Genomic DNA, 19,967 nt, shown 5'->3' on the forward strand with positions numbered 1-19,967 from the left:
ACAAAGATGTAAAGGAGATTAGAAGAGCAGATTAATTTTACAATTTCATAGAGTCAATTTCCAGCAGATAAGCTAAAAACTCTTCTTCTAAATTATTTGTATTGGCTGATAAACAAAGCACATGAAAGTAGAGGATTGATTACATTGCTGTATATAATATCTTGTGAACACAAAGGTGTCCTCTTCATAAATCTGTAATAGCATACAGATTACTTCTGTATGCAATGTTAGCAAAGAAATGAGATTCCACCCTTTGTAATTAAAGGGTATTTTAGAAAGGATTATATGAAAGTAGAAATGAAAAGGCAAATAGCACTGCAGACAAAATTTAGGAAATTAATCTGAGATCTCATTTTACTCCCTTTTCCCCATTGTTTTGATTAATTAAAATCTATTTTCTATTAAAACAAACAAGCTAACACACATACACAAAACTCCAACCAACACTGTTGAGGTGGAAAGGAAAAAGAGTTTTAAAAAAATCTTCTTGTTCAGTAAAAAACCATAAGTAGAATTTGAAAGCTCATATTGAAAATATATACCATGAACAGATGATGAAACTTGCAGAAAGGAAGAAAAAGAATTGTTCATCCTTCCATTTCTGTTCCACAGAATGTGACTCCACACAAATGTAAAAATACAGTTAACCTCAGGCACCTACAAATGGCATTGGAGTTACAGAGAGGATCTCCTTTATTTGTCAGCATTCTACATGAAAAGATGTATTTTTTCAACAACATTTTGCTGTACTTTCCTATGAAGTGCTGAGGTTAGATATTTCCTTGAAATAATCTCTACATCCTAACACTTCACCAGGGAAAATTTTCTTCTGATTAAACAGTTATTCTTTAAAGCAGACCTGACATCTCCCAAGCAAGGAAGCCTTAGAAGGTCACAGATTCTGTCTCCATAGGAGGCCAAGCTGTTTAGCAGAAACTATGACCTACTGTGGAAACCAATGACCTAGTAAAAAAATAAACAGTACTGTGCTGTAAAGTGGTGGAGCCAGCTGAGAAATAGAGAGCTCAGTAATGAACTGCCTTCCTCCTACAGAGATCAAATCATGTTAAGTGATGCTGTTAAAATAAATCACATTTTAAAAGTCTTTACCTGAGACATTAACAACTTAAATTATTAAATTATTAAAAGACAAAAATATCTCTTTCATTTTCGAACATATAGGAATACAATTATTTGTTCTTTGCAACAGACTAAATCCAAACTCTAAGCTTAACACCCACTCAGGAAAATATTTAAAATATGTATATATAAGCCAAAGGAGCTTAAAAATAATTTTAATGTTTTTCCACATAAATTAAAATTTCAGAGAATTCTCTGCTGATTTCAATGAACTCTGAATCGTAACCTCAACTTGATAAATTAATTTTTTATTAATATTGTCTGATAGTACTTTGCTTAAAAAGCTGAAAACAAAGTGCCAATGCATTAATTAGAGGCTAATTTTTTGCGTGTAATACAAACATGTGAGTTTAATTTTCAGAGCAGATCCTGACAGCACCCTCACTATCAATGGGACTGTGACCATCTGCACTAGTGACAGCTGCCTAAAATAGATAAACCATATAATACCTTGTTGAAATTTCTGAGAGATGGACAATGCTCTACGACATTATTTTAAAGATAAACCTGGTCATCATTCTTCAAAAGAAATCAGAAAGCTGCAGAAAATAAAAGTAATTAAGTGCCATTGACTGCGTTTCAGCACGGTTATGTTCTTTCACCAGGGCAAGTTGATCTGGCTGTGGGTTTAAAAAGAGGACTAAAAATAACACACCAACGAGGTCCAGCAGTGATCAGTCATCTAGAAATTGGGATGCTTACACAACTGTTAGATTCACATGTAATTACTGAGAAAGGTAGACACGCCAGTCAACGTAGCAGGTGCCACACCATGGGGTGCTGCAGGGAGCAGTGCTGAGACGCTGTGACAGAGGCAGATATGATGGATTAAAAGAAAGGCCTTGGGATGGCATTTAGCCCAGAGAGCCAAATACAATTTAATCAAATTATTTTCAGGAGAACGAGTCTTCTGCGACAGGCTGAGTTCAGGACTCCCTTTAAAAAACACAGCTCCAGAGCGGAAGCCAAGGTGTTTTCCCAGGAAAAACTGCAAACACGCTATTTATTCAGTAACTGATCCTTCCTGTGTTGCTAGACCAACAATAAACTTAAATAGAACAGCACTTGCAAGGCTATCATACTTTCTCAAGATACAAGAAAAAGCCACCTTTGCATAGTTTTTTATAAGGATAGAAATAAGGTTCAAATAAACATTTTCGGCTACAAAGAAAATTCTGCATTTGTGCTTCATACTGATTTTTGGCTTCTAGGAAAACATGTTTATGAGCTAAAAGAGCAGATGTCCCAAAGCTCAGCAAGAGGAGGAAGTTTTTGTCATGCATCTTTTTAACACATTCTAATAAGCCTTTTCACAGACTATATTTCACAATCATTTCTAACCACATCTACCTACAAAAAAGTAGGCAGGCAATGTTCTCCTATAAGTCTAACCATCTCAGAGAAAAAGTTTTCTGATTATGTTGTCATGTTTTATTTCAAATCAATGCCACAGATCCACAGTTCAACCTATTTGTGACAGCCTTTGTCTTCCAGTCAGAGAAAGTACTGTATTTTCTTACTGCTACTGATGTTACAAGAGGAATTTTATAAGGCTTTGTGTCTGGTACTTTCTGCTAAGTTGTTTGATTTGTACCTACACAATCCTCTTATGGCTTGAGCTAACATAAATTTCCCAGACAAAATCAAGAATTATGCCTACATGAAAGAGTAAGACCTACTAATGAATTAAACCTCACAGCAACCCTGTAGTACATCTAATTATTATCACCAAACTTGTCATATCTAATACTTCCTTCAGAAAAATCAACTCCATCAGGTTTGCTACCTGCTGCTTTCAGACTTTTTCAGTGCAGTGCCTCTGCACAGCTGTTCTTGGTGTGTACAAAGAGATCCACCAACCAGCTACCCATGACACATGGGAACCTGAAAAAGAACTGACATGTCCTCGTGAAGAAAAGAGGTCTATTAGCTTGGATATCAGGAAAAATTTCTTCAGTGAGAGGGTTATCAAGCATTGGAACAGGCTGCTCAGGGAAGTGATGGAGTCACCATCCCTGAAGGTGTTTAAAAGTCATGTAGATGTGGCACTCAGGGACACGGTTTAATGGTGGGCTTGGCAGTGCTGGGTTAAGTGTTAAACTCTATTATCTTAAAGAATTTTTCCAACCTGAATGATTCTATGCTTCTGTGATCCAAGCAGAGCTCAGCACCTCTGTTAAGTGGTTGTGAGGCATAATAAATATAGATGGCTATCCAGTGGATACAAAGAATGAAATCCTCCACCACTGACTCTCAATCATTGGGCTAAGCATAAGACTATCTCCACTAACTTACACAAAAGCTACAATAACAGGGAAAATAAACTCTGAGATGGTATGAAAAAATACTCAAATGTTCCTTGACTCATAGCCAGCTGGGGATTAGACTATTTAATGACAAATTTACTATGCTTCCCTAAAACTACTTGTTAGGCCACATATTACAAACTTAGAAAGGCAACTAGGAAAAATCAAGAAATCAATTTCTAGTCCCTGTGGTGATGTATTCTAAGTGTGAGCTCTGTTATGCCTGGGGAGCACAGATTTTATCCTTAAATAGAAAAATTCTGGCTTGTCTTAGCTTTTTGAAATGTCTTTTAGTTCAGATTTTCTTGGGAGAATATGTCTTACTGTGAGAATACTGTGCTCCCATTTGTATTACCAGATATGAAATCCATCTCTCTCACAGAAAATTATTGTTATTAGCTCTTACAGAAGCAGAAAGAAGTTCAAAAAGTTTGAAGAAATGGAAAAACTCCCTCAGCTTTTCCTTCAACAACTCATTCCAAGTTTAAAAAAAAACGAGGATGCTGAAGGTTTTGGAGAGGAAGTCGTATAAGGAGAGGCTGAGGTCACTTGGTTTGTTCAGCCTGGAGAAGAGGAGGCTGAGGGGACACTTCAGCACCCTCCAACTCAGTATATTCTGTGATTCTATGATAAAAAGTAGCAAGGCCTGTAAACAATCAAGTTTTTACTATAAATAATATAAAATCCAAATACAACATTTTAAGTGTTGAGATAGAATAACAGAATCATAGAATCATTAAGGTTGGGAAAAAAACTCTAAGGTCATCAAGTCCATTAACCTAGCACTGTTAAGTCCACCAAAGCTGTTCTACCTTACTTTTGGAAATCAATGAAAGAAAGATTTAGGATTAGATGAGAGACATCTGCTATCAGCTTCTCTCCAAGTATTGTACAATAGAAAGAGGAAGCAAGAGGAGAAACCTGTCTGTTGTATTTCTGTGTCCAAGTGTCACACACTATTGATTTACTTCCTTGAGGACTAATAGGAAAACAACCCAAAACCTCAAGTATGAATAAGCAAAATCTATTTTTAAATATATTTATATATAGCTAAGGCACAGCCTTTGTAGGTATAGACCAATATTCCACCTACACATCAAGTAGCCGTGCTGACAACATGTTGGAAGGTGACAGATGACACTGGCAGCTGCTGTAAAAGGGAAGGACTTTTGCCAGAGCTGTCAGAGCAGCTCAGAGCTGACAGCCAGCTCTGAGAGAGTCAGTCTGCCCTCACCACCCCAGTGTAAGAGATACTGGGGGGGAAGGTTTGACAAGCCCACACTTCACCACACAGTAAACACAAACAGCCACCACGTCAGGGAAAACACAGCATCTATAATTTATCCTACAGATTAAGCAATTCTGAGTAAAAGGAACCAGAGTTAGCACATTACATTTCTAACAATGAGGTCAGTCTGAGATTTTTGTAAAAAGTGCAGCCAAACCATCACAACCAGAAGCAAAACACCCTCAATATTTAATCTCATTTGAATAGTTAGAACTCCCTAAACCATCCTTTTCCTTAAACAAAAACAAGTAACACAGGTAATAAAAAGCAGAGTATGCTAAGATTTGAGATTTTTAGGCTGAGAGATGTCATTATTGGGAGGTGAACAAGGAAGAGGCAAGCAGATAATAAGCTCTCACAAACTCTTGTCTTTCTGCTTCCAGTTTCTGAAGGTGGGAAACTGGCAGAATAACTGAGGAAAACAGCTTCAGTTGTTTCCAACTGGTAGAAACAGTTTTGGCAGGTCGATATATAAAGAAAATGAATAGATTCTACTTCAGCAAGTTGTCAAAATTAAAAATCATGACATCATCTTAAAAAAACCCAAACCCAACAATCAAAAAAACCCAAGAAAAACTTTAAAAATCTTTACACCTTTCAGTGGTGTTTTTATTTTTCAGATTTATGCTCATGATATGTTACTCTTATCGTTTTTTGTGGAATGCTGTATAATTTTGATCTTTGAAAAGTATTCTGTTCAATGAAAGCTGGTATTTTTATGTTCTTATTTAACTTAAGGATTTAACACAAGAAGGAACTTCTCATTTATCACAAAATTAGGAAAAAAATAATCATGAGATCTTTTAATAAATAAAATAATGTATATTTAGGACATAAGATTAGCAATAATATTCATCTTGTCTAAAACAATCTTACATCTCTGAGGTCTTGAACCTCTCTCCAACCTGCTACCAAAAATGTACATGTCTGTGTGACCTGTAACATTGATATGACTAATTAGCTGCCATCCTTCTGCAGATCAGATAGAAGTAATGATTATGAGAAGGTCGAGGAGAGTAGCTGAAGAATTGGTATAACTTATGTTGACTCCACATAGGCAGTAGAGACTTTGGGGATGATATGCTTCTCTAACAATAAATATGCCAGAGTCATTGAGAAGGAACAAGATTTCTGTCACTTGGATTGTTTTTCCATTCCCAGGGTATTAGAATACTGACTTGCAGAAAAGCTGTAAAGCTTATCATCTCCAACTAAGGCTGTAAAATCGAAGCCAAAAGAGTTCAGCAGATATTTATGCAGAAGTTGCCTACATTTATGCAAGTTCCCTTGTTTTAAATGTATAGGACAGGTGTCTAGGTTTGGTTCAGTGAAGTTCTGGGTCACTCATTGATGAAGACATTAAAGGTAAAACAGTTACAGTGTGTGGCTGTTTCAAATCACAACAGTCATTCAGAAGACTCAGATTTTCTCATTGTTAGAGATGCCCAGTGTCACTACACATTCCACTTATACTCTCTTCTGTGCCTCACAGAACCACTTGTAACATTTAGTTACCTAAATCCCAAAGAAATCCCAACAATCATCCAAAAGAACATACTGTGACTCCAAAGTGTTGAGATTAAAAGAAAACAAAAGTGTAAAATACTCCATACAAAGGTAAGTAGTAAGTTCTAATGTGTGCAATAATTGCAGCACATACTAACATCTTGGCCTACTTAATACATTAGTAATATGTGGTTTAACATTAAGAACATATTTAGATAATCAGTTAATTGAGATTAAAACCACATTTCCAAGTTATTCCTAAATCCTCAGCCTCATATGTTGTTAATTATATATAGTGACAGTGTTCATTATATATAGTCAAGTTGACCATTTTCTCAGAGGCTCCTTCTGCCAAGGACAATTACATTCATCACAAAGAGAATTAGGCCTGCCCATCCAGGAACACCAGCTTGGTTTATGCTTGGTTAACAAACTGTAAGCACAGTTTCCAAATAAACCTTGTATGGAATATCAGTGAGAACTAGAAAAGGGTATTATCACTAGTTGTGCTGAAGAGACAGCAATTATGAAACAGAAACTGGAATTTATCACGGTACCAACAGTAAAGTACAACATAAAATAGGTATCATGCAGGCTGTGGTACATCTACAACAAAACCAGAAAAATATGAAACTAGTTCGATTTCTTAAAGTTGAAAAAAACTCATGGCTAAAAAAGGAATCATAGAATCAACTGGGTTGGAAGGGACCTCTGAGATCATCAAGTCCAACCCTTGGTCCACTACCACCGTGGTTCCCAGCCCACGGCACTGATGCCACATCCAGTCTCATCTTAAAAACCTTCAGGGACGGAGAATCCACCACCTGGGCAGCCCATTCCAATGGCTGATCACTCTCTCTGGAAAAAATTTCTTCCTAATATTTAACCTAAACCTCCTCTGGCAGAACTTAAGATCCTTCTCTCTTGTCCTACTGCTGGCTGGTTCCTGGGAGAAGAGACCAACCCCCACCTGGCTCCCCCCTCCTGTCAGGGAGTTGCAGAGAGTGAGGAGGTCTCCCCTGAGCCTCCTCTTCTCCAGGCTGAGCCCCCCCAGCTCCCTCAGCCTCTCCTCACAGCACTTGTGCTCCAGTCCCTTCCCCAGCCTTGTTGCTCTCCTCTGGACCTGCTCCAGCCCCTCCATGTCCTTCCTGAGCTGAGGGCCCAGAACTGGACACAGCACTCCAGGGGTGGCCTCACCAGCACTGAGCCCAGGGGCAGAATCACTTCCCTGGACCTGTTGGCCACCCTGTTCCTGAGCCAGGCCAGGATCCATTGGCCTTCTTGGCCACCTGGGCACACTCTGGCTCCTGTTCAGCTCCCTGTCCATCCCCACTCCCAGCTCCCTTCCTGCCTGGCTGCTCTCCAGCCACTCTGTCCCAGCCTGTAGCACTGCAGGGGGTGGTTGTGGCCAAAGTGCAGGACTCGGTACTTGGCCTTGTTGAACCTCAGCCCACTGGAATCAGACCATCTGTCCAGCTTGTCCGGCTCTGAAAAGCCCTTCAGCAGATCAACACATCCCCCCAACTTGGTGTCATCCATAAATTTGCTAATGTTGGACTCAATCCCCTCATCCAGACCATCAGTAAAGACATTAAACAGGACTGGGCCCAGCACTGATCCCTGGGGACACCACTGGTGACCGGATCCCAACTGGACACAGCCCCGTTCCCCACCACTCTCTGGGCCCGGCCATCAGCCAGTTCCTGACCCAGCACAGAGTGCCCCTGTCCAAGCCTGGCTGCAGCTTTTCCAGGAGAATGCTGTGGGAGACGGTGTCAAAGGCTTTGCTGAAGTCCAGGTAGACACATCCCCAGCCTTCCCCTCATCCACCAGGCGGGTCACCTGGACATTAAAGGAGATCAGGTTGGTCAGACAGGACCTGCCCTTCCTAAACCCGTGCTGGCTGGGTCTGATCCCTTGTCCATCCTGTAGGTGCTGTAGGTGTTGTGTGATTGCAACCTCTATACACAAGAAGACAGTTGGAGCCATTTCTAATAGTCATGTTCCACGGTTTCAAGCAAACTAATTGAAAAAAAAAGCAACCAAACCAAACCAAACCAAGAAACAGAACACAAAACAGAAAACAAACAAACAAATAATCAGAAAATAAGCAATAAACATTGTAATTATGCTCAGTCAGAAATTCTTATCTTAAAAAAATCTGTCATTATTGCAAAATGGCAATTATTGTAAAAGAGTGTCTAGAAATAGTTTTTATGAATATCTGTGGAAAGTAAGAAGTTGAAATTATTGAAAGAGCTAGATTGTTTTGGGGTTTTTATGTAAAATGATGAGATGTGTGGTTTTTTGTTTTCCGTTTCAGTTTTGACTTACTTTTTTCATATTTTTTCTTCTCATTATTTATTAGGTCAAAAGTGAGACCCTTGAAGCTTCTTTCTTTTTTTTTTTTTTTTTTTTTCACATGGGAAAACATTCACAAAACAAAAAGCAACCAGTAACATCATGGTTTTGAGAACTTCATGGGATACTAAGTTTGAAGTCACTGCTGTGAATCACATCAATCACTAAAAATGTGGCTCTTGCACTGCTGTGACAGATTCAGCTGCTGGCTGTGTTTTTGTGCAATCCCTCCCTATCAAATTAGGACACAGTTTTTTGTATCTTTTTTAATGTAGAAAAAACCCAAATATTCCTCAAAACAACACCATGAATCCAGGGCCAGATAAATGCTTCAACCTCTAGGCAAATTCATGCTGGACCTGAGAAATGAGTGTAAAATTACCCTGAAAGTATTTCTCACAGGAGTTTACTTCAACAAATTTTCATTTACTATACAATAAATCTCTTCAAAATGAAAAAAAAAAAAGTCTTGTCAGTACTTAAGATTATTGAATAAGAGGAAAGAGATATATGCAAATCAATCATTAAAATAATCATATCGTAGATAATACACTAAAGAAGCATATGGTGTCTTGGTGGTACCATGTAACTTTTTATAGAGTGATAAATGCAATATTCTCCAATTTAATTATTTACAAATATCTGTAAAGCTAATTATCTTTCGATCTTTAACCTGGCTTCTTTGAATGTTTGTTTTCAGACACAATTATCCACATTAGAACAGTCAAACACCCAAGATCAGCATGGCATAGTGTTTTTCAGATTATATGGCTATCTTCTGATTACATATATCTGTAGCACTTTCTGTTCTGATACACTAAGGATATCCAGCAAAAACTTTGCATACAACGCTGATTTTGAAGGTCAAAGAAGTCATAAAGATTTTCACAATTCAATTAAGGCCTAAAAGTATTCTGATTGCTCTTTAACTTCAGTGTTTAAATTTAAATTTATTTAGCATTCATTTTTTTAAACTACTTCACTGCACTGGAAATCATTGAAGGGCTTTGTTTGAGTGTGAGAGAATGAGAGAATGGAGGCAAGATCATTCTTAGGGTTTGTAGGATTTAACATTGGTTTACTCCTTAACATTCATAAACCCTCATATTTTAAAAAAAATAAAACCCAAAAAAAGGCAAACATCATGAAAACAGGAAGAGCAGCTTCACAGAGTTCTGCAGTGTAGAAGACGATGGACAGATGAGATAACTCAGCTTCAACTAAATAGTGACAGAAAGTTTTTATATACCTAAGACACAGGAAATTAGAGGATTTTTTCCTGTGTGATTTCTGACACAAATATATCTAACCAAACATTTCATTTGAAACAAGCCTTTCTTTTGCAATTTCGATGAATTATTATTATAAGAGTGGCTGATAACTATCACCTACAGCCCAAAAGCTTTGATTTCCACCCTTTCTGGGAAAACACTGTAGGAATTGCCATCTCGCCTGGGATCTGTGAAGTTGAAGCCAGATGAAACAAACTGCACAGCAAAAGGTTCCTCACAGATGATCTCTTCCCACATCTTTTCACAGAGCACTGATATTTACCTTGGCTACAAAGCCACGTGAGATGTTTCAAATTCACATCTCTCTTAGCATTGACTCAAAATTAAAGAGCAATCAATGGTGATAAAGAGTGATAACAGACATAACACATAAAATCCAGTCATGTGTGAGTGGGACACCACTTTTCACATAATTTATATGATGATGTTTAAGGTCTGTAGGTCATAAGCAAACCAAAAGGTCACTTCTATCTCCCTTTCTACAGTATTCTTTGTGTACAAACAATTTTGCAGTTGGAAATATTTTTTTTATCCTTTTTTACCTTTTTCTCCAAGGTACCAGCAGAGCTCTTAACTGAACAAGCCTTTTTAAATAGCAGGAATATTTTGCAACAGCTGTGGCATTTTTCAGAGGAGTTTCTTAAAGCATGCTGTGAGTTTGGTATTAAACCATTCCATATGTTTGCCTCCAATGCACTGCTAATTAAAACTAGCACCTTATCCTCTGTATGATCCTCCCAGAAAATGAGTCAAGGAAAAAAATCACGGAGTTCAGGAACCTGCATTTTTTTAAATATTCAGATTTTATGAACCACAAGGCCATCTCAGGGAGTGTTTCAGCAGCTCTTTCTCTTTTGTCCTCACTAGCAGCAATGTCAATGTGAGGTCCCACACAATAGTTGTATGACCACCTTACAGATTTCTGCATGTATCCAAATACACAGACTCTTCTGTAACAGCACTTAATTTGAAAATACTGTCTTTAATAAATTACATTTTCCAAAAAAGTTTTACTGATGAACTAAATGATAAAATTAACATTACTCTTAATTTTAATAGTACATCCTTTGAATTATTTCTTTTCAAGAGATTCCACTAATATTCTGAAGTATTCACCTCAGATAAACTTATTTTAATTTATATTGTCTCTGTAAAGTTTACATACATTCATGAATAGCATTAGCATTTAAGAATGTCCTGTATCAAATCATAATTAAAGGCTAGAAAATATTCTATTACTACTAACATATCTCAATGACTGATAAAGTTGCACTGATAAATGATTGCACTCTATTTTTAAAAATCCTTAGAGATGGAATTTCCTTCTACTGTTGAATGGTTTTCTAGTTCAAAACATCTTTTTTTTTGCCGTGAGAAAAGTTCGAAATTCTTACGGTTTGAAAAAATAAAGCACAAGTGATAAACACGACCCTGTTCCAACTCCAATTCCTCCAAAAAAAGATATCTTTAAAATACTTTCAGGTTTTTGAAACCATTAGACAACACATTTTGGAAAATTACACTTTACAACAAAGTAAAACTGTGAAATATCCCCGCAACACGGGAATTTCATGTTTCAGCAGGATCCTTTCCTTCCCTGGCAGAATTATGGAGCACGCAGCAGGAGCTAAATGCAGCATTAGCTGTGAGCGTTGTAACGGGGAGTGCTGATAGAAATTTGCAATGATTCATTCTACTCCAACCCTCTCTTCCCCTTGTTAAAAAGTGTGACAAATGAGAAGCCCAGACTTTCTACTGAAGAGGTAATGATGGCTACACGCAGATGAGGATTTATTATCCTACCCTTGGTTTTCCTTTAAACAGACATCTTTAATGCATGTTTTTTCCTGGGCATCCCACTGACACCTAATCTGTAGTTTTAACAGTCTAAACAAGCAACTACTTTATTAATATTAACAAGACATTTCAATATTTGCAGTACATAGCAAGACTAAGGGTAAGTGAAACGATGGGTAGCTCAGTATCCAGATACTAAATCTAAGTGACAGAAAATACATTATAAATGAGTACAAAGAGATGTTGAAGCTCAAAGAAATCCGGAACGGAGAGGTGGAAGGAATATCTTTTGACTATGCTACAGAGCATCCTGCTTTCTAGATATACTCAGGTCTGCTCTAGCATTTGGTGAGAAATATATTTTAGTTGTACTTTTGCCACACGTATATAATTTTAATTTTATATTAATACATTGACATGCAGAAGTTTGTAATGTTTTACAGCTATTATATCAATAAATGTGACTGGTCTGGTGCTACACTTTTCTATTCAGGTGTGCTAATGCTCAATCAGAACTGAGAGTCAAAGTAGATCAAAACCCAATGCCAGTTTTCTTTACATAAACACAAACAAGCAAATAAGCTAAACCTAGTCACCCTAAGGTGCCTTACATTAGCAAAAGAAACTGATTTTTCAAGTTTCATCATAGAAGTCCTTTTTTTCAAGGTCACCCCAAGAACACTGAACAAGTCTCACAGGAAATGACAAATATTTTGACCTGAAAGGAGATGGTTAAATTCCATTTACCAGACATATGATGAAACCCACTCATAACCATAACAAGGAGACAACACAATTCCTATATTCCACAGTGAATATAGTCATGTTGCTTTACTTACTGTGTACATGAAGTTCAGCCTCTTCCATCCAGAAGTCTCTACTCATCCTGACCCCAGCCCAAAGTCCAGATGTTTTTGAGTCAGTTGGATATGTTTTAAAGCCCAGGAGCCTGGCACCAGCTCTGCTACAACCAAAGCCTGGACTTCAGCTGCCTGAACCCACAGTGCCTCCTCCTCCTCTCACCTTCCCAGAGGACACAGCAGCCTCCCATTTGAGGGGCTGTGACAAATGAATGGGCTGTGTCCTTGCCTTTCTTACTCTATGGAGCTGCTTGGAAATAAATTCCTTATGATATATATTCCCTGTACATGTTTAACTTTGTCTTAAACTTGCAAAGAAAATCTTTGCTTCTTTTAACATTCTACATCACTTGGAATACTCTCTCTTTGGACACCAACATCAGGGAAACCACCGTTTCCATCTCTTTATTTAATTCGTAGTAACATTACTTGTCTAATGAATCAAGAAAGTTGCTGCCTTGCCTTTATTTCTTTTTTTTTTATTTATTTTTTAAGCCAGAGGTACTTTCCCAACAAATTAAAATATAAAGCAAAGTCTTTCACATCTTCTTGTGTTTTTGATTGGAGTTTTTTGGGTTTGGTTTGGTTTTGGGTGTTTGTTATTCTTGAAGAGAATGTAAACATATCCCTATTTCAGATAAATCAATTAATTCTTCTTCTATAAAGATATGGATAACATGCCCTCATGTTTGGAGCGTGTAGTTCCTTTGTTAACACCTACCACAACACTGGAACTGGATCTCTTTCTATTTTGTGACAGATTTTAATACTGCACAAAAAAGAAAATAATTGTGTTCAGTTTAGCATGATTGCCAGTTTTTAGCACAAAATCAATCATTACATGAACAAAATGAGAAATACACTGAATATGCAACAAATGAAAATTGAATTACATCTTCAGGGAGCATCTGCAGGTACTCAGCCAAATCACTGTGCCTAAACCTGATATTTCAGTAGGATAACTTTTACTCTTTTAATTTTATTATGTTACAGTTTTCACATACCGGTTAAACAACTCTAATGTTTCTGAACTTCTTGCTTTTAGACAGATCAGAGAGAACAAGTAAGTACTGACAAAAGCTCCTCTGCTCAAACCTGTTCTGCTTCAGAGGATCATATTAGGGCGATCCTGAACATGAGCTAGTAGGATCAGTGTTTCAGACAGTATGAACTGTGCCTACAGAGATTCTGAACCAAAGCTTCCTCACATCCTTCAGTCAGACACTGGGTAAAGGAGCTTATTCCACTGTGCAGACATGCCTCTTTTCTCACGGATTTTTTCTTGTTTTTCCTTTTTGTCCTTCATTTCTTTTTTTTTTTTTTTCCAAAGACATTCATCACCAAACCCTCTTTTATATTTCTACTTCTCCCTATCATTTCCTTCCTTGCTGCTGTGCTATACAAAGGGCTAATTATGTATTGGTTTCTGCTATTCTCATGTAGGAAATATAGCCACTTGCAACATCTCGATGACTGCACTAAGCTAATTTTGGCATTTAGTAATTATTATCACACAGTGATGTCAGCTGTATAAAAAAATTAACCTGAGGAGAAATTGGATAGCTCAGAAATGGCAGTGGGCTACAGTACTACACATACCTAATTAACTGGTTTAAATCTAGTGAAACATATTACTGATTGAAGCTAACAACCACATGGAGACTGCTATAATGCAAAAGTCCCAACTTGAGTTCTGGTGCACGCAGGCATAAATCATAGAAGTTATAATCAGCGTCACAATTTTGCAGATTTCTTCTTTATTAAAAGAAGTCAGGGCCATTGTGTGGTGCCGAGGGCAAGTGAGGCACAGAGCAGCCCTCCTCCCCCTAAACCAGTTGCCTTATCCCAGCAGCAGCTGGGAGCTGTCACCACCAGGTGCTGGGTGCTGACAGTGGCCACAAGCAGTGTTTGGGGCTCTGCTGACAGCTCCAGGGAGTTGGTGCCTAAACCCTCCTCAGCTGGCCAGAGCAAATGTCTCCATGGAGGTCAGTGATGGAAGAGGTTTTGGCACCCCCTGAGCACCTAATGGGAGCGATCAGTCAGCAAAACTTCCCTCTCCTCAAAGCTGTCTGCCCACATCCAACTATTTTTCTTCACTCATACTTGTCCCATGTACAGACATCCATGACCAGCTTCCATCCTGCACTAGTTGCTTCGTTCTGTGGTGGGCAGTGGACAGATCACCTTTTGAAAGGCTGAGACTTGTGAGATCACTGGAGAAGATTATTTTCTGCTTCCCCTACAAGAGCTTAGAGGGTGCTAGCTGTGAGAAAAATTCCTCTTTTAAGTTTAGAAAGACAGCATAAACTCCTGAAACAAAGGATTTATTCAGCGCGCTGGGTCTTTCTCTCACCAGTTTCCGGGGAAAAAAGACCCTTTGGGTTTAAATTCCATACATTTTATAGTTTCACAAAATCCCACCCTTTTCAGATAAGTTTAATATATTCATTTTTGCCTAAAAAGGTTTTTTTTTTTCTCTCAAAAGGTGCTTTCCCTTCTTTCCGATTGGCTGCAAGGCGTCCTCTGTCAAAAATGATGGATCTTCCTTTGTTCTCAGCCCAAAGAGAGAGAAGAAAACCCTGCATACAAAATTTTAATTTTTAAGAACTTTTATATTTCTCCTATCCAGCCAAAAAAGACCCTGACACCCAGTCCCATTTGGAACTTGGATATCTTAAAACTTCACGATACATCTATGTATAAAAAACCGTATTTTATCTCTCATACTAGCAGAAGGTGGCAAAGTCTACACATGATGCCCAGCATGGAAAATGTTTCAACAGATAACAACAGCTTGGCATTTTTCATCCCAAGGCTCACAAAAACCCTACTTACCCAGTGCCACACCACATTAAAATGTCAGACTCAACCTGACAAGAAGAGCAGGTTGCCCACAATAAATTAGGAAATGCTGATGCTGGTGGGAGAGTAATGACTAAGAAACATTGCCACAGCAGGGTAACATGCTGCACTAGGGTTAGAGTAAAAGATCCTTTAACAATCCATAAGTCCTTTTTCCTGGTAGTTAGAAGACAAACGACCAAAATTTGCCTCTAGAACAACAGTTTACAAAGAAGAGAAACATTTATTGATCTTCAAAAGGAATTAAAATAAGAAAGGTGTAAGCACCTGATAGTTGCAATGCTGGATAATTGCTTGATAAATTATGCTAATAAAAAAATCTATCCTTTACTTCTTGCTTTCTTTCACTGCCCATTCACAAAATGGACAGAGCAGTACTGGTATGATGAAGCACGAATTTTTGCTCTACAGCTATCTTTATCGTAGCTTTATTGTAGTCAAACAGATGTCTTCAGTTTTCAAAACTACCATTTTGTCTTCTTTCACAAACAGCAGATCAAATGGAATTGCTTTTAACAATGCTTATTTGTACCACAAAATGAGGCATTTATTACTTCCAGTAAATAAAACTGAATCGGCCGCTCTGCGACATTTTCTGTAACACATCTATTTTTTCAAAAGAGGGATATTCAAACCTCATTTTAGAAAACTCAGCCATGCACCATAAACCCAAACTTGTTAAAGGGAAAAGGTGAAGGTCAGCTCTCGGTAATTGTTATGGGAAGGATTAGCATCATGCTAAAAAGCCTAGTCTGCTGTTTTCCTGCAAACATTGTTTGCAGCTCCAGGCATCATTTTGAATGAACTGTCTTGTCGCTGGCACAGAGGATAATTATCCCAGTCCCACCCAAAGAACTGAGCTTGAGCCAGCAAGGACAGCTGGAAACGAAACAAATTTCATGTTGAAACTGAAGATATTGTACCGTGTTTCCAGCAGGATCTTGAGTTTTCAGCCACATTTAAATGCTACAGAGGGTGTCGTGTGCCCACAGCCTACAAGGAGTGTGTGAGAAAGGTAATATTGAACATTAGCCAGTTAACAGTATGAACATGACTTTGAGAGAAATCTCATTCAGAGAGGCCACATTGAATGTACTACCTATAATCAATATTCTCCATACCTATGGAACTTGTCAAGCCTGCAAATTTCTTAGATAATGGCTAAGAAAGCTTATGCTCAAGAGCAAAAGTTAAATTACAGTAAAAATAAAGTAATAACCAAAAATAATAGTTTAAAAATAACTGCATCATTATGTAGCTTGATTCTTATGGAAAACTTTTTCCTAGCCTGACACAGCCCAGCTTTAGAGCTGAGTTTGTGCAGAAGCAGAAGAAAACAGTATGTGAAACTCTAATGATTGCTTAGACCAATCCCAGTTCCAATAGAAGTGATTTTTTTGGGATTTTGTTTTTTAGCTAACTCATTTTCAAGCTAACAACCTTTATTAAGGAATCATTTAAAATGGAATCATTGTGAGGTTTAATTTAGAAACTCATCAAAATCAAGCCTGAACATGAAAACTAGATTCACACATCCAACACTCAGCATTTGCAGAGATAACATCATTTCTTTTCCAATAAAGTTAATTATTTGTATGCAAGAAGTCTTTTCAAAGCTCAAAGACAGTATTAAGCCCAGTAATCATCATGTCTTCAAAATTTATCTTTTAGATGGTCAACTGTAGACAAACACCATATGATTATGTCATACAAATTTAAAGAGGGTCTCTTAATTCCCAACACACTGAAGATACTGGAAAATACACACATCTTTTGCACAGAACTGGGCCTTTCAATTTTTCAAGTCTACATATCCTAGAAGATAACCTTGAATTTAAAACATACTGTTGTCCAATGAACATGGTGAAAAAGAATATTGAATATTTAGAAGGTCATTTGACATGCTCAGGGAAGTTGCAGAGCAGTAACTGCAATAGACAAGGAAGTTCAGTGGTACTTTAAATTTGGCAAATATTACATCAGAGCATAAGATCAAAATCAAATTTTTAGTCATGTTAAATGATTGCTTCTTGGAGGCCCTAACTAGGAAATAAAAGAAGAAACTTCTAACCAGGTCGTGACTAGGAGTAAAGGTGTGGCTCACAGTTTATGGTTAAAGAGCTGCTTTGCATAAATCAAGTAGACAAAAATAGGTTGGACACCCACATAGGAATAAAAATATTTGCAAAGTCTACTACTGTTTGGTACTGCAAATTGTGAAATGCAGAATAACAAAGAATAAGGAAGTCATCAAAATGTGTAAAAGGCAGTCAAAAGAGTAAATTATTGCAGTAGGCTCAAAACTGTTAAAAACCACAATATCAGAGGCACAAGTCATATGCATACTACTTCTAAGAAAATTCATAGAGTTGAGAAAGTCTGTATAAATGTCAAAGCAGGAGAAGGTACTGAAATCCAGAAGTCAGCTTTCAAACAGTGAAGATATGTATGTGCAAATGAGGAAGATAGAAGGGATCACAATCTTTATCAGGTTTTAGCAGGCCAAACACCAGCTTGCAAAACAACTTAGGTGCCTACTCTGAAAAATCTTCCTTTGCAAGGAAAATATCAGTGATCCATCTCAAGCTGAAATACTGGTAGAAGAATTTATTAAGTTGACAAAATAATGGTTTTCCAGTAACAGATACTTGTCATATAGATCAAAGGGAAATTAGGGATCTGTTACTCAAAATAAAGAATTGAATTAGTGAGCATTAGAATAAAATACATAGTGATGGTTCAATACAGTTCTTCTAAATAGAAATATTTCCTTCCAAGTTATGGGGGTCTTCTGAAGGAAGGAACATCTCTAGTGATAAATCAGATTTGTATATCAGTCACTTGGAATGTCAAAAGGTGTCTCGTAGGATCACAAACTGAACACTTAAGAAACCTAGGCATAGGATGATGGCAAAGGTCCTCACATGGTTGGAAAACAGAATCGTGACCAGTTTTCACAGAGTCATAAATGTCAAATGAGGAGTCATGAGCAACTCTGATACAAAAAGCTGGATGAACAATGAAGGACATGGTGTGTTGATGATACTAACTTATTCACGGTAGCAAAAATTATGGTTGTTTTCAAAGAACAGAGAAACTCCAGAAGACTCAGTGATTGGGCAATGAAATTCATCATAGATAAATAAAAAATTAACCATGTAAGGAAAAAAAACAATTTCAACTGTACAAATACACCTAAAGGTTCTGGCCAATTAGGATCATCAATATAATGATCAACAGAAATCTAAAAGGAACAAAAAAGGAACCCAAACCATATTTGGGAATAATCAGGAAAGAAACAGAAAATAAATCAGATATTATCATTATGACAATGTAAAAAACTATGCTGCACCTTCCTGTCGGATATTCTAAGTATACAGTGTTCCCACATCAAAAAGGGTGCACTGAAAATGTGAAGTTTTAGAGAATGGCAGTGATTAACAAGGTAATAAATGTTTTCTGTACAAAAAATGTCAAAGCAGACTAGGACCCTTCAGCCCAAAAACAACACAACAGGGGGAGGGGTACATGGCACAAATGCAAACAGCCACGAGTGGAACATGCAGATCAAGTAATGACCTTGTTCTCTCCTCATAAAGAGCTACAGTATTTAAAAATTGGTGCACATTTAAAGGAAAAGTCTAGTCCTTTGAAGAGGATAAAATGCAAAGTCTTTCTATTGTCTAGGACAGCCTCTGACCACGGGCCATGGGATGTTGGGACAGCAGTCCACGAAATGTCATTGCATTTTTGCCATGTTCTGAACATCCACTGCTGGCCTTTGTCAGACAGGAGACTTTGTCAGAAACAGTCTGACCTCATTTGGTCTCTCTCATGTTCCTCAAGTAACTCTGAGAGAATTCACTACTGCCAGACTGAGTGCAATTTTCGACTGTAGTTTCCATGACCGTGGGGTTTTTTTTACACTTAATGTACTCTGAAGAAAGACAGCACCAGATATGGTACTGATATATCTGACTAAATACATCAGAAATGGCTGAAACAGCATTTCATGTCACTTTGCACAATGAGCATAATGTATTTAACAAGAATCTCTTTCTGTAGACTTTTCTTTCTAATCATCCAGGTATGGCCCAATCACTTCAAAAGAGCTGATAGCATCAGACAGATCTCCAGCTGTGCCTTATCTGAAACCAGGAAACAGCGTGTAAGCTTGCTCATGGAATAATGAGCAAGCAATTAATAGAATCAGGACACTTTCCAAACAGATCCTGTCTCTCCTCACATGTCAGTGTTGCACTTCAAAAAATTCATGGATATTTTCATCTACTCTTCAATCCCTCTAGGGCTGGCTTTAGTGCATTATGTCACTGTTTTACCTTTGAACACACAAGCATCATTTTACCCAACACCTGCACAGCCACAGGATGAAGAAGGCAGATCTGCCCGTCCTCTGCTGGCCCATAGGTGGTCTGGGATATTTTTTAACCTAGAAAATCTTTCCTTCTAGAAGACACATGGTTTGCCTGGTTTCCTGGAGCAAACACTCCACCACATCTCAGGTTTGAAGGTCCCTGAGGAACCAGCTCGTGGT

Source organism: Manacus candei, unplaced genomic scaffold (assembly GCF_025592945.1).
Source record: "Manacus candei isolate 608988 ecotype Guabito, Panama unplaced genomic scaffold, ASM2559294v1 h1tg000014l, whole genome shotgun sequence".
NCBI classification, from domain to species: domain Eukaryota; kingdom Metazoa; phylum Chordata; class Aves; order Passeriformes; family Pipridae; genus Manacus; species Manacus candei.